At 37.8% G+C, this 21,534-nt stretch overlaps 1 long non-coding RNA gene across 1 annotated transcript; it reads left to right on the top strand.

Moving 5' to 3' along the window:
- Positions 1 to 1,396: 1,396 nt before the first annotated feature.
- Positions 1,397 to 18,412, top strand: LOC118766901. Its single transcript, XR_005002811.1, has 3 exons — positions 1,397 to 1,861; positions 18,314 to 18,317; positions 18,367 to 18,412. It is a non-coding gene; the product is annotated as an uncharacterized LOC118766901 (long non-coding RNA).
- Positions 18,413 to 21,534: the final 3,122 nt, after the last annotated feature.

Genomic DNA, 21,534 nt, shown 5'->3' on the forward strand with positions numbered 1-21,534 from the left:
TGGTGTGTGTGTGTGTGTGTGTGTGTGTGTGTGTGTGTGTGAGTGTATATGTCTGTGTGTCTGTGTTTGTCGTCGCAACATCGCTTGACAACCGATGGTGGTGTGTTTACGTCCCCGTAACTTAGCGGTTCGGGAAAAGAAACCGATAGAATAATACTGTTTACAAAGAATAAGTCCTGGGGTCAATTTGCTCGACTAAAAAGGCGGTGCTCCAGCATGGCCACAGTCAAACGACAGCAACAAGTAAACGGGTAAAAAAAGTATATCTTTCAATTTATTAATTTATTATTATTTTCACAGCTAATTATTTACCCTAGGTATTCAGGCCTTTTCCTACTTCATAAGCTATTTTTGATTTTCTTTGATTTTTATAATAATATGATTTTAAACGGCAATATGTTATTTCCTGCAACCGGTTATTGAAAAGACCGTTAATTGAAAGGACCATTGAAACAAAACCATTTTCAAACGCGTATCTATCAAAGTAATTGTATTTCTGCATATAATTTTATCTTGCTCCATTCTAAACAAAACTGTCCGACGAACGGGAACGTGAAACTCTGATGTTTTTGCTGCTTTTTAATAAAGTATATATATATATATATATTGTATGGAGGGCATTATTACACATAAATGCCACACGCTAAGTCATTACATAAGTCATTACTACCAAATTGAACGAATCATACCGAATGCAGCTCTCGAAGCAAGACATTTAAAAAACTTTTCGGATTTTTTTCTCTTATGAGGTTTTTCACGCTAACTACCTGATAATTTCTTGTTAAGATTCCTTATTAAGATTTTATCCTTAATTGTTAAATTTATTCCGAAGAAAAACCTTTTCCTACCGACATGCAGTTCGAAAAAGCCCGCCATTTACCGAATATATGATGAATAAACATTTCCATGTGCTTCGCTGAGGGAAGCAGATGTCTGTTTGGCTTCGCTAGGTATGTTGGTTATGTTTATTTATGATGTGTTCAGAATCTGTTCTACTGATGAATAAAAGACGTATTTAATACGTTAATTGCGAAATCACAGGTGATATAGAACTAAATTCAGTTTTTTAAATGTCTTGCTTCGAGAGCTGCATTAGGTATGATTAGTTAAATTTTGGTAGTAATGACTTATGTCCCTCTTAGCGTGAGGCATTTATGTGTAATAATGCCCTCTATACAATATAAATAAATATTTTCAAGTGAAAAAATTATTTTCGGATTTTTTCTCTTATGAGGTTTTTCACGCTAACTACCTGATAATTTCTTGTTAAGATTCCTTATTAAGATTTTATCCTTAATTGTTAAATTTATATATATATATATATGGATGGAAGCACTCCGTCGGTTACGACGACGAGGGTTTCGGTTGATCTGATCAACGGAACAGCCTGCTCGTGAAATTAACGAACTGTACATCTTCATCATCATAATTGCATTTTTATTTTTTATAATCTATTTTAAGTATAATTGAACAAAATGAAAGCAGTTTATACTAGGTGGTTATTAATTTTTTCCCCCAGATATATATCAGCCCCCCACACACACACACACACAAACATGATCATATCAGAATCACATTCAGGTTAGCCTACCATCAGTTGCAGCACAAATTGCCTCAGTCCAGGTCAGATGATCAGTAATTTCATTTTCTAAATTGTAGACATTGTTTCTATGATTAGATGTCATTCCTAACAACGATTTTAATTAGCACAGGGGGTGCATTTTATTGTGGCACGTAAATTGGAGAAGCCATCACGTACACAGGACAAAAGTAATGCTCTGCTTTCCTATATATATATATATATACATATGTGTATGTGGAGACGCAATGGCCCAGTGGTTAGGGCAGCGGACTCGCGGTCGTAGGATCGCGGTTTCGAGTTAGCTGAAAATACGCAAAGTAAAAAGAGTACTGTATATATTATTTTATTATTTATATAATTTGCATATATTTATTTTATTGTAAATGCAAAGCAACACCAAAGAGGAATCGACGAAGCTTAAATAATAAAATACGATAGGTGAACCGCGATATGCGAGGAATTACTGTACACACAAACACACACACATACACACACACCACACACACACACACACATATATATATATATATATAATTATATATATATATATATTATATATATATATATATATATATACACATATATATATATGTATATATATGTATGTATATAAAATATATATATATATTATATATAAATAATACATTATATATATTTCGCAACACTTCCCCCTGCCGGAGCCACGTGGAGCTTTTAGGTGTTTTCGCTCAATAAACACTCACATCGCTAGGTCTGGGAATCGAAAATGCGAGCTTACGATCGCAAGTCCGCTGCCCTAACCATTGGGCAAGTGTTTCCTGCTACAGCCTCGGGCCGACCAAAGCCTTGTGAGCCGATTTGGTCGATGGAAACTGATTGAAGCTCGTCGTATATATATATATATATATATATATATATATATAATAGAGAGAGAAGAGAGAGAGATAGATAGATAGATAGATAGATAGATAGATAGATAGATAGATAGATAGATAGATAGATAGATAGATAGATAGATAGATAGATATAAAGATAGTAGGGAGATAGAATGAGAGATGCGTGTGTATTTAGCCTTTACGTTTATTTCACGAATCAGTTCTTACACAACAGTAATTCTGCAATTCTGCTTCACAGAGTTACATACATCTAATATTGTGCAAGTAGCGAAGTCCCGAAGAGAGTTTTGCTTTTTCTTTTTTTTTTCAATGTAGAAAGCTGTAATAATTATGTTATCCACAATTCTCTAAGAATAAATGCGATACACGCTCATCCGATTAAGGGCGATGTTTAGTTTGAAATTATAGCTGCCAAGTATCTTTATAAATAGAAGCTGTGCTCTATATTTATCATCCACCTCGACACAGCAGGAAAGCTGGCGATGGAAGTAAGCTATGAAATTGACGTTGACGAAAATAGCATATCCTTGTCTATAAATAAAACAAAAAGGCGGGTATAGTTGTGGTTTGGTGCGTGGGGAATAAGGTACTCACCTTTATTTATAGGGGGGAGACTGGCTAATTGAAGAACTGTGTTGCGGTAGCGGTGTAAGGAATGTATTTATGTATATGTAATAATGTCAATGATATCTCTGTATTACAATGTGCTTTACCACTGCAAATGTATATATTCTGCTGAGGTGATTATTAGGTATGTGTACGTATGTGTTGCTTTGTATTTGCTTGTGTTTGTTTGCTTAGCTATGAAGCTGAACGGGTTGGGGTTGATGCCCCAGAGTCTATAAACGCAAACATAGGATCTTTTCGGTTTGAACGGCAGTTTTTTAAAATAATTTCCACGTAACTAAACACTTTTAAACTTCGTATATTGGTAGAATGTGTTTATAAAACGTCTTTTTCTCTTGGTTTTATTGAAAAAATTCTATAGTTTGTAAGATATTTGTTGCTTTTTTCTTCAATTTCTGCAATTTCAACCAATCAATGACGTCTATTGAGGTAAAAAAAAAAAAACATTCGGTGCCGTATGAATATGTCCCTCGTTTAAGAAACAGATTGGGTTTATTTACATTTCTGAAGAAAAAAAGACACCCTTCCCCCCACCCCTAACCCTAACCCTAACTAACTCTAACCCTAAAACAGACTGAAATGGAATAGATCGATACTAGGGTCATAATTATGGGTGACAATTTCATATGATACCGCTAGAAAAAACTGCCGTTCAAACCGAAAAGATCCCAAACATGGTTTACGGCCTGGTTTAGAAGCTTGGTTTGCAACCATGTGGCATCGGGTTCCGGCCTTCTGCACAGCATTTTGTGTCACTCTCCCACTATAGATGCGGGCCAACCATTACTTTGTGAGCGGATTTGGTAGAAAGAAAAGTGCATGGAATCCATCATAAATGTGCGTGTGTGTGTGTGTGTGTGTGTGTGTGTGTGTTTGTGTGTGTGTGTGTGTTTGTGTGTGTGTGTGCGTGTGTGTGTGTGTGCGTGTGTGTGTCTGTCTGTGTCTGTGTCTGTGTGAATGGGTCGAATAAATGCTGATTTGTTTGGCTGAAAGAGCGCAGATTCTGTTCAGATCTAAGATCCCTAACTTTCTATTGAGCCCCAGCTCAGAAATTTTCCTGTGTTTGAACCCCCGCCAACATCGCTTACAAACCGATGCTGGTGTGTTTACGTCCCCGTAACTTAGCGTTTCGACAAAAGAGAACCGATTGAATAAGTACTAGGCTTTCAAGGAATAAGTGCTGGGGTCTATTTGCTCGACTAAAGGCAGTGTTCCAGCATGGCCGCAGCCAAATGACTGAAACAAGTAAAAGATATATATATATATATATATTATATATATATATATACACACACACAAGTGAGAGGACAAACGAAAGGAGGAGGTTCAACACATTTATTGGGAGTCACATGTATAGGTCAAAACAGTTTTATTCAAATTCGTTGGTACTCTGAGTTTCAAGCGTGATGCTAATCATTAGCCATTGCGTGAGTGCGTGTATGTTGCTTGCATGCGTACGATGGGCTTCCGAACTGTTTTCGTTTACCAAATTCACAAGGTATTAGACAACCCGGGCATACATTAGAGAACATTTATCCAAAATGCCGCGCTTTTGTACTGAACTCGGAAACACGAGTTTACAAAGAGAGCTTCTTAACCACTCAGTCACGAAGCTATGTATGCACCTACTGGTTTCTGCGCAAGAGTTTGTTGGCTTTTCTTTGAATTTCACCTTTGAACAAGTACAACACCTGTTACGTACTAAGTTATTGGTATTTGTACTGGAAGAGATTTTTTCTGTTTACAAATTTCATCATTCATCCGGTGTTCTAGCTATGACCGACTTGTTTTGTTTTCTGTACCTGATATGTTTGTTCAACATATTTATCTATTTTCCAGACGGTGGACATGACTCTAGCTCATGGGGTGTGGTGGGGTGACGGGTGATGGTACACTCCGTGAGGCGCTTTTATGGGAGCGGCACTATTGGGTCTGCTTTATAGGTCTCTGTAGGAGACAGGGACAGGAGATTCAAGGATGTCTCTGTACTCGAGTGAGATTTAGTTCGGTAATTAATCGAAGAGGTGGAGGCGCGTGGTTTAGTGGTTAGGGTGTCAGCATCATGACCGTAAGATTGTGGTTTCGATTCCTGGACCGAGCGACGCGTTGTGTTCTTGAGCAAAACACTTCATTTCACGTTGCTCCAGACCACTCAGCTGGCAAAAATTAGTAACGCTGCGTTGGACTGGCATCCCGTCCAGCTGGGGAACATATATGCCATAGAAACCGGGAAACCGGGCCCACGAGCCTGGCTACGCTTTAAAAGGGCGCATTTATTTATTTGTGGAGGCGCGTGGCTTAGTGGTTAGGGTGTCAGCATCATGATCGTAAGATTGTGGTTTCGATTCCTGGACCGTGCGACGCGTTGTGCTCTTGAGCAAAACACTTCATTTCATGTTGCTGCAGTCCACTCAGCTGGCAAAAATGAGTGACGCTGCGATGGACCGACGTCCCGTCCAGCTGGGGAACACATACGCCATTGAAACCAGGAAACCGGGCCCATGAGCCTGGCTTTAAAAAGGTGCATTTATTTATTTTTATTTTTATTTAATCGAAGAGAGGCCGCACCGGGAATCCAATGTGTTCGTCATTGGCGTGTCTGACATAACAGCATTCAAGCAACTCTTTTTTGTTTGCATGTTTTTAGCGTGTTTACCAGCCACATGCCCTCAGTAATTACTGAGGGCGGGCAGTTGGTGACCTTTATGTCATAAAACACACACGCACACACACACACACACGTACTGAAAGAACTCAGAAACAGATCAGAGTGTTCAGCTATGCGCCGAGAAAAGCAGTTCTCATGGTTTAGTGGTTGCGTAAAATAGACACCGTCAAATGACACAAATCAGTTTCGAATCCAGCAATATATGTGTGTGTGTGTTGTGTGTGTGTGTGTGTGTATGTATGCGTGTGCGTGTGTGTGTGTAAAGAGAGAGAGAGAGAAAAAAAAAGAGAGAGAGAGAGAAAGACAGACAGACAGACAGAGAAAATTATAATTAAGGGTACCGAAGAGATACCACCTTGCCAGAAATAGCAGTCAAAACCTGACTCTAAAACCACATCAAGTATTTATTTACATTATTTACATTCGACGGATATTTGTCCTCATCTTGTTTGTTGTCAACACAACGTTTCGGTTGATATACCCTCCAGCCTTCTTCAGGTATCTTGATGTAATGGATCCTCTCACGGACGATGGCATGTCCTGTCCTTTCGTTTATTCTTTTAGTTTTATGTAAATCGACTAGTGTCATTATATTCAAGCTAGGCGGTATTAGCTTTGAGTCTCTACATCTACATAAGAAAGTCAGATGGTTTGAAAGACGAGCTCGTTTTTGAAGAAGTTTCTCTATATGTCTCCATTGAAGTCTCATGTCGACTCCGTACCGATTAGATAATACAGTTCTATATTTAAGAGATGAGGAATTATTTACATTATTTACATTCGACGGATATTTGTCCTCATCTTGTTTGTTGTTAACACAACGTTTCGGCTGGTATACCCTCCAGCTTTCTTCAGGTGTCGAATATAAATGATGTAAATAATGTACATAATTCCTCATCTCTTAAATATAGAAAAGTATTTATTTGTTCTTTTATCTTTTCACCTGTGGTTTTAGAGTCAGGCTTTGACTGCTATTTCTAGCATGGTGTTATCTCTTAATCATAATTTTAATAATAATTATTATATAAGGTTTATTTTTCCATACTGGCCACTTGATATGATCGCTATTTTAAATTATGGTCCTATCGTCTTAGGAATGAAAACCCAGGTTCGAAATTTCCCCAAGACACCTGATGAGGGCAGGTGGGTATATCAGCCGAAACATTGTGTTGACAACAAACACGATGAAGACAAATATCCGTCGAATCTAAATAATGTAAATAATGTAAACATTGTGTACTGGCTAATGGTTTCGGCTCTCATTTGAAAGATTCTTTTTCTTCTCAGAATTTTTGTTTTATGAGTTATTAGGTGGACCAAACAGAAAGTAGCTGAATATAGTCCTCTGCACCAAGTGTTATTGTTTAAAATCAAGATTGAAATAATGTTTGTTGAAAATATCGTACTTTACAAGTAATTATATCTCAGGTCAGAAAGGAGGTTTAAATTCTTTCGTGGAAAGTGAAATAAACAATTTAGGCTGACGGTTCAGGTAAAAACGGATGTTCCATACACTCACATATATGCATGTATGCCTGTGTTATATATATGTATATATATGTATATATATATATGTATATATTATATATATAATATATATATATATATATATATATATATATATTATATTATTATATATATAATATATATATATATATATATATATATATATTTATATTTATATTTATATGTGTGTGTGTGTTGGTGTCGGAGTCTGTGCATGCGAAAGTGTGGTGTAGTAGTAATATATACATATGTATAAACAGAACGGTGCAGTGGCGAAGGACAATTGCTGGTAAGTGTAGATAAAATGAACAAACTGCTGTACAAGAGCGAGGAAAGTAATTACGCCCTAAAACAAGCAGACGTCGAGAATATAAACTTAGGTAGAAACGGGTCGCATGTAGAAACACGTGATGCTGGAATCCAAATAGCCTGTCATGATGAGGTCATTTACAGTAACCATCTGCGCAGTTTATTCCTATCTTCCCATTATTTTAGGTGATTTGCAGTTGATTTATTAGCCGTCAAAATCCAAGAATCGTAAACAAAAGGTGAGCTCTCCCAAATGAGTAAGAACAAAGAATTCGGTTTCGATTTTCAGTGAAAACAAATTCATTTTAACGTAAAGTATACTAGCCATCTCAATATGGCTAACCACTAAGGGTGGTTGTTACTGTAGAGATTTATTATTGCTCAAATTCATTTTATTTGCGTTGTAAGACGCATTATTTCTCGAACGTGCAATTTTCACAGCGTCACTTTCAAAAGTCGTTTCTACGTTGTTCATCAACCCGTCATAAAAAGTACCGTAAATCCTCGAGTATAATCCGCCCTTAAGTATAATACGCAGGGGATTTTTAGGGGGCTGAACTTCTGAAAAATCTAAACCATGTGTATAATACGTTCCCTTTCTCTAACTTGAGTCAAGGAGGTCTATATAACGTCCTTGGTTTGTAAAAATGTATACGGTAACGTCCTTATTATTATTGTATATATAACATAATGCAAACGTGTAGCTTTTTTGTGCATTTTGTTTGAAGATAAAGAAAAATAACAGTAATAACGTTTAATAAATGTTGCTTACTGCAAGTTATGGATGATTCTTTTATGATTTCATTGCTTTCAGGCTTAGCTTAAGGTATTTTCACGCGCCCGATATCACAAAATGCTGGAGAGCAAATAGAGACTTGGACATTGCTTAGAAAATAATTAGAAAATAATTTTCATTTTTAACCTCGTACATAGTTCGCACTAAGGATTTTGACCTTTAAATTTTGGGGGAAAATGCGTATTATACTCGAGGATTTACGGTAACCAACTCCCCCTCAAATCGCATTTTGCTATCTTTAAAAAAAATAGGTGACATTAAAAATGTCGTCCAAGATGTCCTACGTCTGGAAATAATACGTGAGAATCACAGTTAAAATTCTTTTGGACACAGGAATGAACTATCCAGTGTAACTTGGAGCTAAACAACATTGATTTCTCATGTAAGCAGAAGGCCACATCGTTGAGAAGAGTGTTTAGTCAATAAAATCGACTTCAATACTGGACCGGCACTGTATTTTGTCGACACCGAAGGAATGAAAGCTAAACTGACTTTAGCTAAATTCGAACTGAGAACGTAGGGAATCAACAAATAGCAGAAAACTTTATTCCGACGCTCAAACTATTGTATTTTTGCAGCCTTGTAAACAGCAGACAGACAGAATCAATCAGATAACAAGAGCAATCAGAGAGCACAAACCTCCGCCAAGGCAACACCAACGTTCTCTCAACGATTAGCCAGAGAGAATATCTGAGAATACCTGAAATAAACTCGACCGCTCTCACAAACTAGAATACTAAAAATGAAACCGACGGCTCTCAAAAATTAAGCAAAAAAACCCCCCAAAAAACTAGAAAAATAATCCAGAATCCTTGTCCGGTACCTGATTGATACCAATAGTAGTCATGGAATATGAAGGTGGCTGTAGAAAATTTAGTAACACTAGTACTTTATCTTTATCTAATACAAGCCAACGTTCACAAATTCACCATTCGAAATAGTTTGTCTAAAGGGAGATAATTGAGAAAGACTTGAAAGTTAACGTAAGATGGTAATCATGTAAAGTAAATATAACAAATAACCCAGGATCCTTTTCCGGTACCGGATCGATCACCAAATCTAATCAGTTCGTGCCAATCATGTGGCCAAACATCCCTGAAGGTTTCATCCGAATCCGTCCAGCGGTTCTTGAGATATCTTGTCCACGGACAAACCAACAAACAAATACTACTGAAAACAATACCTCTGCCTTCGCTAAGGCGGAGGTAACTAGAAAAACATATAATTCCGTTCGATATCTTAGCTATAAGTGACAATAGGAACGTAACTCCATCAGACAGTAACGAGACTAAGACTCAATCGCGGGAAAAATACTTGTAAAAATGACCAGAAAAAAAAACTGAGTCAAAGCAAGATTCAGATCTCCCCGAGGAATAGGCAAAAAGAATGTTTTACTAGCAGTATCGCCCGGCGTTGCTCGGGTTTGTAAGGGAAATAACTATAAAGCATTTTTAGAGAGTTATAGCCAAAAAATAGCAAAGAAATGCATTAAAAATGGAAAAATATGATGGTAAATTTTTTTTTAAATCGTTGACTCATCGTAGACATTTTTAGAGAGTTACTTCCCTTATATAAAAAAAATATGCATTAAAATGGAAAAAAATGATGGTAAATTATTTTTAAAATCGTAGACCCAGAAGGGCTCGATATGAATCACGACTATAAGATACCCGGTTTTGGTTAAACTGCACCGCAAAATGTGGGAGTAGTTAGGAATCTAAATCGTAGGAGACAGACACACAACCTTTCTTTTATATATAAAGATATGTACACTTTAATAAGCCTTCAATTAACTATTCATTTGTTGCATGTGGATTAGCTCAGCCATCATAAATGTGGACTAATTCAATAATTTTCAACGTAAACTAGTTCACGTTGGTGAATGGTGGTGAAAAATTATAAAAAAATAACCTAGAATCTGTTTTTTATTTACCTATTTCTTTACTACCCACAAGGGGCTAAACACAGAGAGAGGACAAACAAGGACAGACAAACTGATTAAGTCGATTATATATGCTGGCCATTTCCTTTGTTTGAACCCGCACTTCCACTGAAGCATATTTGTTATCCCTGGCCAAGTACGTAATTTCCGGCCATATAAATGCCAAGCGCTTTTCGATTTGAACCCTTGTTCCCACATCTATTTTATCTCTGACTACAAACTTTTTAAACATTACCGTTTTTCTTCAACGTATCCTGAGTAACTTTGCAAGGAGAGGCCAACTCAATTTTGCATCCTGCCTTTTTCAACATGTCCTTGTACTTCAGTAAATCTTGCATTTCAAACATTATCTCTTCCTTCGAAGCGCCGGCCGCAGCTGCAAACCTTTTGATACTTTTCCTATTGTTAACATTCATTATCCTTTTTCTTCTTGACAGCTCCTCCTCTGCATTATCCAATAATTCTATTGATTCACTTTCTGGCAAATCCACGCCAGAAAGACTTAACATGTCACAACCAGTATTCATGTTATACCAAAAGCGCTTCCCGCCTCAAACAAGGGGCAAACGATAACAGGACTGCTGCAAAGCAGGAAAACAATGGTGTATTTAAACACACACAATAACAATATTCAACAATTCAACAACCGTAATATAACAAGCAAACAAGCGACACTGACCGTAAATATCGACACTAACTCTTGGCGGACGGATTTCGAATGCCATAAGAACCTAGAATATTAAATTCTTAGCATCTCCCAATCTGACTTCATCTAAATATATGTAAACCTATCACCAGTAGAAGTAGTTCAGTAGCTTTGTTTCAATATTCATTCCAAACTGACATATACTACTAGCATTTTTAACACTTTTTTTTAAAAGACATGAAGCTCGTAACATCCCATCTCTTCTGCATAATACTTCAGAATTTTATGTTTTGTCAAAAGAAACTATTATATTGATTTCAAAATTTGGCAAAAGCCAGCAATTTCGGAGTAAGGGGATAAGTCGATTACATCAACCCTCAGTACGCAACTGGTACTTAATTTGTACCCGAAAGGTTGAAAGGCAAAGTCGACCTCGGCGGAATTTGAACTCAGAACGTAGCGGCAGACGAAATACCGATTTCTTTACTACCCACAAGAGGACAAGCAACGACAGACAAACGGATTAAGTCGATTATATCGACCCCAGTGCGTAACTGGTACTTAATATATCGACCACGAAAGGATGAAAGGAAAAGTCGACCTCGGCGGAATTTGAACTCAGAACGCAGCGGCAGACGAAGTACCACTAAGCATTTCGCCCGGCGTGCTAACGTTTCTGCCAGCTCGCCGCCTATAGCAGATATAATGCGTAAAGGTGTGAACTGCTTTTGCGATATATTGGCCGACGTAAAAACAACACACGGTTATAATCGTCGTGGAGTAGAGGCCATCTGTTATGAAGTAGGGAAAAGTAGCTGACATAGAGGGGAGAGTAACACGTTCATATTATCAGACTGGTGCTTACTTTATGTAATTACTATTAGTTTAACATTAACACTATCGAAAAGATTGCAAGCCGCAACAAAAATTTTAGAAAATTTTTTTTAGTAATAAAAAAGAAATAAATGGAAATTTTACCGATGAGTGTGTTAAATTATAAGGCACCAAAAGAGAATGACTCTCCCAGACACAACAGAAAATGCAATGGAACTTAGTGGAAAAGAAATAATATTCATGATATCCATTTATGTGTGTTCAAAATATATGGTCGTTTTGTTGTATCTCGGTAGGAATATTATGCCAATAATCATTTCTGTTATAGGCTCACAGCCTGAAATTTGATAGTGGGAGAAGATGGTTTGTCAATTACATTAACTCCTCCTCTCCCACACCAGTATTCAATTGGTACTCATTTTATCAACCCCAAAAAGATGTAAAGTAAAATTGAGCTCAATGGAAATTGAACTCAGAATGCAAAGACGGATGAAAGACCACTAAGTAGTCTGTCCGGTGTGCTAACGATTCTTTGAACTCAGAACATTGCGAATTTGAACTCAGAACATTGCGATGGGCGAAATACCTATTTCTTTACTACCCACAAGGGGCTAAACACAGAGAGGACAAACAAGGACAGACAAACGGATTAAGTCGATTATATCGACCCCAGTGCGTAACTGGTACTTAATTTATCGACACCGAAAGGATGAAAGGCAAAGTCGACCTCGGCGGAATTTGAACTCAGAATGTAACGGCAGACGAAATACGGCTACGCATTTCGCCCGGTGTGCTAACGATACTTATTTCTTTACTACCCACAAGGGGCTAAACAGAGAGAGAACAAACAAGGACAAACAAACAGATTAAGTCGATTACAGTGCGTAACAGGTACTTAATTTATCGACCCCGAAAGGATGAAAGGCAAAGTCGACCGCGGCGGAATTTGAACTCAGAACTTAGCGGCAGGCGAAATACCTAATTCTTTACTACCCACAAGGGGCTAAACACAGAGGGGGCAAACAAGGACAGACAAACGGATTAAGTCGATTACATCGACCCAAGTGCGTAACTGGTACTTAATTAATCGACCCCGAAAGGATGAAAGGCAAAGTCGACCTCGGCGGAATTTGAACTCAGAACGTAACGGCAGATGAAATACGGCTACGCATTTCGCCCAGCGTGCTAACGTTTCTGCCAGCTCGCCGCCTTGCCAGCTCGCCGCCTAAGCCAGACAAACGGATTAAGTCGATTACATCGACCCAAGTGCGTAACTGGTACTTAATTAATCGACCCCGAAAGGATGAAAGGCAAAGTCGACCTCGGCGGAATTTGAACTCAGAACGTAACGGCAGGCGAAATACCGCTAAGCATTTCGCCCGACGTGCTAACGATCTGCCAGTTCGCTGCCGTCGTTATACCAAAAAATAAACGCACACACTGGTTCTGCTTCACTTCTTTATTATTTGTTAATTGGTCGACTATTTAACCGATACACTAATTGATTGGTTATTTAATTATTGGGCTAATCACAGAAAGTGCAGGTCCTGGAAGGTTGAAAATGAGAACGAAAGGACTTTGATTGCTTGATTAATCAATTAGTAAACTGGTTAAAAAGTTAACCTAATGACAAATTATAAAGAAGTAAAAAAGAAACCGTGAGCGTGATTATTATTGGCATAACGACCCTCCCGAGGTACACCAAAATATATTTCAACACATGAGTTCACATCAAGAATTTTTCAAACCAATACAAAACCCAAATATTTGGTAATTATCAAATATTATATTGGTAGCGATTCATTAACTTCAAAGCGATAATTAACTTCAATTGGTATATATTTGCGATTAGTTTCGCTTGTTGCGCATCAAGTTACATTTCTTCGTCTGTCTCTCAGTTCCACAATTCTTACATCCATCCAACATATTTGGCACAACATTCCTACGATTCTTATTGTATGACTACGGTATATTTCAGAGAGAAAAACCCACCCCTTACTATTACATATCTATATTCTTAACTTGTATCGGGATATACCAAAACAAAGAGAATGCAATGACGTATGTGCAAGTGTAGAATTAATGGCAGAAAATAGAAACTTTGTTTGTTGGAGGGGGCGACGACAAACATACAAATACACTCCACAAGGAATGTGTGTGTATATATAGTGATATATTAATTCATTGATAGATAGATAGATAGATAGATAGATAGATAGATAGATAGATAGATAGATAGATGATTAGAAATATAGATAGATACTTAGATAGACAATTAGAAAGATAAATGGATAATTAAATAGATAGATAGACAATTAAATAGATAGATAGATAGATAGATCGATAGATAGATAGATAGATAGATAGATAGATAGATAGATAGATAGATAGATAGATAGATCGATAGATAGATAGATAATTAGATAATTAAATCGATAGATATAGATATCATATAAATGTATATGTATGAATTACGTATGTATGTACGTATGTATGTATATGTTTATATATGTATATATGTGCGTGTATATGTACATATAAATATATACATATTTACACCTATATACATATACATATATGTGTATATGTTTGAGTATGTATGTATGCGTGTATGTATTATGTATGTGTGTATTTATGCGTATATGTATGTATGTATGTATGTATGTATGTATGTATGTATGTATGTAGATCGAGTGAGACATAGAAAGGGGAAGAGAGAGTAAGGGTCAGTTAGAGTGAAAGAAATGGAGAAAATACAATTAATAACACTGTCGAGAGACAGGGTGACAGCAAGAAAGGTATAGACATAAGAAAAAGATGAGAGAGAGAGAGAGAGAGAGAGAGAGAGAGAGAGTATGATAGATAAGTAGATGTGTATGAAAGATAAGCGAATAGAAAAAAATAGGAAATGAGATTGCTGTGTAAAAAATAAGGGGGCGAGCAATAAATAGATTGCTAGAGCTTAGTTTATTCTGCTCCATTCAATCAATTTCTTGTTAATGAGGAACTTATGAAGGCCATAAATAGGGTCAAGGGATTTTGAGAGATAGTTAAGACGAAAAGAAGGAGAAAAAAAAATGGAGAAAAGCAACCCAAGCGTTTTCATTAAGAATACTGAAGATAAAAGGGTTTTTGAGGGGTTTCTTTGAAAATAGAACGGGGTGGGATAACCGCGATGAGTAATACAAAATTAGGTTAATATTTGCTGACGTCAATATTCGCCTATCTGCGGGATTTGTGGCAAAGAAGAGAGAGAGCAATATGGCGGAGAAGGAGATGTAACTATATTTAGACAAGATATTGTTGGGGAAAGGAGACGAAGAGAAGTTCATAAATTATCGCTTAAATTACTAATGCAGGTAAAGATAACTGTAATATGAGACTTACTGGTTATAATTATTTCTTTTGATGCCATATCTGTAATATCATTTGAAATATAGATTCCTCTGAGAGGAAGCCAATATCACATGTGAATTTATTTTACCGACCTGGTGTACAAGGTGGCAAAACAATACTTATATCTATAGAATTTGAAACTTGAATAGCATGACTATAATATAACCTAGAATATTGTTATTCTTTCTACTTTAGGCACAAAGCCTGAAATTTAGTGAAACGAGACAAGTCAATTGGTGGCGCTCCGTCGGTTACGACGACGAGGGTTCCAGTTGATCCGATCAACGGAACAGCCTGCTCGTGAAATGAACGTGTAAGTGGATGACCACTCTACAGACACGGGTACCCTTAACGTAGTTCTCGGGGAGATTCAGCGTGACACAGAGTGTGACATGGCTGGCCCTTTGAAATACAGGTACAACAGAATCAGGAAGAAAGAGTGAGAGAAAGTTGTGGTGAAAGATTACAGCATGGTTCGCCACCACCCCCTACTGGAGCCTCTTGGAGCTTTGAGGCGTTTTCGTTCAATAAACACTCACAACGCCTGTTCTGGGAATCGAAACCGCGATCCTACGACCGCGCGTCTGCTGCCGTAAACACTGGGCCATTGTACCCCCACACAAGTCAATTACATCGATCCTGGAACGACGTAAAGCAAAGTGGACCTCGGCGACGTTTGAACTTATAATGTAAAGAGGTCGGAAGAATGGCTACTAAATATTTTGTCCGTGGCGGTAACGCTTCTGCTATTTCGCTGCCTTAACATAGAATGCTACAATCTTTTCTACTATAGGTACAAGGTCTGGTATTTGAGGGAGGGGCTTGGAGATTACATGGAACTGTGTAAGTCACTGGTAATAATTCCATCGACAAAGGATGAAAGACAAGTCGACGTCAGAGGAATTTGAACTTAGAACCTCAATACGGACGACATGCCGCTAAGCATTTTGTCCGGTGTGCGAACAATTCTGCCAGTACGCCGTATATTATTATACATCTCTTAAATGTTGGTTCACGGGTCATTGAGAGAGGCACTGCGTGATCATTTGACCGGCAAAGATTTATTTTAAATCACATCCTTCCGTCGGAAGAAAGAGGCCACTGTGTATATTGCGCTCCTCGGTGCACAGTTTCCGAAGCAAATGCTTATGACTAGAACCTTTTGGTCAAAACCATATTCAATCAGGGTTAAACAATAACAATAATATAAACTCGTCAATGCATACTAGAGCAACAAGTTAACCCCAGGTCAGTCGGGGGAAGGTCCCTGCCCTGGTTCTACGTTGTAGGTGTTACAAATGAAATGTCTTCTTGCGGTATACATCCTTTACTCTTTTACTCTTTTGTTTGTTTCAGTCATTTGACTGCGGCCATGCTCGAGTGCCGCCTTTAGTCGAGCAAATCGATCCCAAGACTTATTCTTCGTCAGCCTAGTACTTATTCTATCGGTCGCTTTTTGCCGAACCGCTAAGTTACGGGGACGTAAACACAGCAGCATCGGTTGTCAAGCGATGTTGGGGACACACACACAGACACACAACATATACACACACGTACATATATATACACATATATATATATATATATATATATATATATGTATATACATGTATATATATATATAGATATATATATATATTATATATATATAATATATATATATATATATATATATATATATATATTCTATCGGCATCATTTGCCGAATCGCTAAGTTACGGGGGCGAAGCACAGGCACAGATACATACATACATATATACAACGGGTTTCTTTCAGTTTCCGTCTACCAAATCCACTCACAAGGCTTTATTCGGCCCGAGGCTATAATAGAAGACACTTGCCCAAGCCTTAGAGCGACCAATGCCTTGTGAATGGATTTGGTAGAGGGAAACCGAAAGAAATCCGTTGTATCTATGTATGTATATATCTGTACCTTTGCTTCGCCCCCGTAACTTAGCGATTCGGCAAAAGATGTCGATTAGAATAAGCACTAGGCTTACAAAGAATAAATCCTGGGGTCGATTTCTTCGTCTATAAACCGATTAAATGGGCTTCTGTACAGTTTTCATGAACCAAATTCACTCAATCACTAAGGTGATGTCGGCTCAGTGCTATATTAGAAGGTACGGCGTCGTGAGACTGAACCCGAAACAGTATGGTTCCAAAACGAGCTTCTTAACTGCACAGCCATGCTTGCGACTTAATTCCAGTAATTTTATACTTGCTTTCAAAGCTATGTTCGGAACAGCCATCCCATCCTTCGTATACCTGGAACCAGTGTTGTATGATTAAACCACTCCAGCCTGTACATCCATCGTATTTGTGTTTGTTTATGAAGCCCTGACATGGCTTTTTCGCTTGTTGTGCCCACATAACTGTGATATATGGACAGAACCGCTTAGCGTCTCTAATCTATGTTTCGCTTGTATAACACAGAACGTAGGTCAGAGTTTATGTTGAATGATAACATTGATTCTTTAATCGATAAATGTTTATAATGAACATTGTGACGCTGGAGAATACGAATATCCCCGTATCGTTGTCGAGATAACGCTTATGGATAATTATTCTTTTAAGCCAGCGTCAATGAAGCTCTTTCCTTCCTACGCAGTTTCTTTAGTTGATGGAAGAGAACCATCACAACTAGGTCATTTCGTTAGGAGCACACAAAATCAATCCAGCATTCATTACGTGTTGGCCAAGGGAAAAACGCTAATAAATAAAGCGATGTAAATAGTTGGGAGCCCCTTCACGAAGAAGTTACACATATAATATCATAAATCTCTTTATTCACACTCACACACATGATATATATATATATATATATATATATAATATATATATATATATATATATATAGAGAGAAGAGAGAGAGAGAGAGAGAGAGATGAGAAAGTTGTTTGTGAAAGCACGTGGTTGAATATATAGAAAATAGTAAAAAGTGAAAAAACTACAGAAGGCTTGTTTTTAAAAGGTTAAAAAATAATATTTGAATCAATATGTCTGAAGTTTTTTCACTTTTACTATTTTCTATATATATATATATATATAGATAGATAGATAGATAGATAGATAGATAGATAGATAGATAGATAGATAGATATAGATATAGATATAGATATATATAGATAGATAGGTGGAGGCGCAATGGCCCAGTGGTTAGGGCAGCGGACTCGCGGTCGTAGGATCGCGGTTTCGATTCCCAAACCGGGCGTTGTGAGTGTTCATTGAATGAAAACACCTAAAGCTCCACGAGGCTCCGGTAGGGGCCCCTGCTGTACTCTTTCGCCACAACTTTCTCTCACTCTTTCTCCTGTGGGCCTGCTCACTTAGCCAGCGAGGTAGCGTCATTTGAAGGCTAAAACAATGCGAAGCGCATTGTGACCAGCGATGTGTGCAACATCTGATAACCTGGTCGGTCACGGTGATATATATATATATATATATATATATATATATAATTGTATATAGTATTTTTGTATTTGTTTTTGTATAGTGTGTATAAAAAACATCCTGATGAGGAGAGGAGTGTCAGTTTTGATAATATAAAATATATCATATTACTTGGCACGTCTCTGAAACGGCCGTAGATGTAACTCTGAAATTTTTTATTTCTGTTATTTTTCGGAGGTTTTTAATACGTCCTTTTAATATTTCATCATCCCAAATTTTTAATTTTACCAATATTTTATAACTTTTAAAATGTAAATTCACTGTGTTTTATGTTTTATGTATAACACTGACTTAAATTTATTTATATATATTTTCATATCTTTATATCTGGAATTTATACATCCGTGTTATAAATGTGGAAGAATATATGAATATCTGAATCTATTTGATTTTCGAGTGTCGATCTTAATTATGTTCCACTAGTTTCCGCTTGCATTGCCTCCGTTCAAATTATGAAGTGAAATATAACTCATTTGGAGCACTACAACTCCAGTCTGTATTTTTTGCGAGTATTGTTAAGACTAGCAATCTCAAAATAGAGCCGTGTATTTTATATATATATATGTGTGTGTGTGTGTGTGTGTGTGTGTCAATATGTATGTATGTATAATATATTTGCTTATATATGTATGCCTGAGTGTATATATATATATATATATATATATATATATATATGAATGTAAGCTTGCTTCTCAACCACATGGTCCCGGGTTCAGTCCCACTGCGTGGCACTTTGGGCAAGTGTCTTGTACTATAGCTTCGGGCCTTGTGAGTGGATTTGGTAGACGGAAACTGAAAGAAGCCTGTCATGTATATATATATATGTGTGTGTGTGTGTGTATTTATGTGTGTGTCTATCTATCCCCAACCGCCTTATATCACTTGATAACCGACTTTGGGGTGTTTACGTACTCGTAACTTAGCGATTCGTCAAAACAAACCGATAGAATAAGTTCTAAGCTTACAAAGGCTAAGTCCTGGGGTCAATTTCTTCGACTAACCCCTTAAGGCGGTGCTCCAGCATGGCCCTCACAAACCTACTAACATGATGTAGAGCGAGTTGGCAGAATCGTTACCGCGCCGGGCAAAATGCTTAGCTGTTGTTCTTTCTGCTCTTCGGGTTCTGAGTTCAAATGCCGCCGAGATCGACTCTGTCGCGTTCATCCTTCAGAAATCGATAAAATAACTATCAGTTGAGCACTGGAGCCAATATAATCAATTAACCAAAAGTTTGAAACATTTTATTTAAAGCTTTTGAAGATTTGACACCAAGCTCCATTCTGGTTGGATTTCACGGTGAAAACAGCGACGGTTGTAACTTAATTTAAGGCGGCGAGCTGGCAGAAACGTTAGCACGCCGGGCGAAATGCTTAGCGGTATTTCGTCTGCGTTGCGTTGTGAGTTCAAATTCCGCCGAGGTCGACTTTGCCTTTCATCCTTTCGGGATCGATAAATTAAGTACCAGTTACGCACTGGGGTCGATGTAATCGACTTAATACCTATGTCTGTCCTCGTTTGTCCCCTCTGTGTTTAGCCCCTTGTGGGTAATAAAGAAATAGGTATTTCGTCTGCGTTACGTTGTGAGTTCAAATTCCGACGAGGTCGACTTTGCCTTTCACCCTTTCGGGGTCGATAAATTAAGTATCAGTTACGCACTGGGGTCGATGTAATCGACTTAATACCTATGTCTGTCCTCGTTTGTCCCCTCTGTGTTTAGCCCCTTGTGGGTAATAAAGAAATAGAAATAGGTATTTCGTCTGCGTTACGTTGTGAGTTCAAATTCCGCTGAGGTCAACTTTGCCTTTCATCCTTTCGGGGTCGATAAATTAAGTACCAGTTACGCACTGGGGTCGATGTAATCGACTTAATACCTATGTCTGTCCTTGTTTGTCCCCTCTGTGTTTAGCCCCTTGTGGGTAATAAAGAAATAGGTATTTCGTCTGCATTACGTTGTGAGTTCAAATTCCGACGAGGTCGACTTTGCCTTTCACCCTTTCGGGGTCGATAAATTAAGTATCAGTTACGCACTGGGGTCGATGTAATCGACTTAATACCTATGTCTGTCCTCGTTTGTCCCCTCTGTGTTTAGCCCCTTGTGGGTAATAAAGAAATAGAAATAGGTATTTCGTCTGCGTTACGTTGTGAGTTCAAATTCCGACGAGGTCGACTTTGCCTTTCATCCTTTCGGGGTCGATAAATTAAGTACCAGTTACGCACTGGGGTCGAGGTAATCAACTTAATACCTATGTCTGTCCTTGTTTGTCCCCTCTGTGTTTAGCCCCTTGTGGGTAATAAAGAAATAGGTATTTCGTCTGCGTTACGTTGTGAGTTCAAATTCCGACGAGGTCGACTTTGCCTTTCACCCTTTCGGGGTCGATAAATTAAGTACCAGTTACGCACTGGGGTCGATGTAATCGACTTAATACCTATGTCTGTCCTTGTTTGTCCCCCTCTGTGTTTAGCCCCTTGTAGGTAATAAAGAAATAGGTTGTAACTTAATACAGCAATTCATTAATACAGCAATTCAACGGTTTCCTAATGACAACGATGTTACTTTTATTCTATTAGCTTAGTAATTCATATTAGTACTCATCACTAATAGAGAGGCAAAGACAAACAGGCAGAGAGAGACAGGGTAAGAGAGGGTGATTGAGAGGGTACGAACGAGAAGTGATATATATACATATATATATACATTTGTGTGTGTGTGTGTGAGAGAGACAAATGCAGAGGTTCAACATGAAAAAGGATACGATCAATGGAAACTAACTATAGCCTTTTACAAAGATAGTTAATCTGCTAGAGTCATTTAAGCTCCGTATAGACATCTTCTCATTGGCTTGTATTATTATATTTCTGTGACTTCACGGGTAGGTACCGCTGTTCCACTCCAATTAGTA

Source organism: Octopus sinensis, linkage group LG18, assembly GCF_006345805.1.
Source record: "Octopus sinensis linkage group LG18, ASM634580v1, whole genome shotgun sequence".
Lineage (NCBI taxonomy): Eukaryota > Metazoa > Mollusca > Cephalopoda > Octopoda > Octopodidae > Octopus > Octopus sinensis.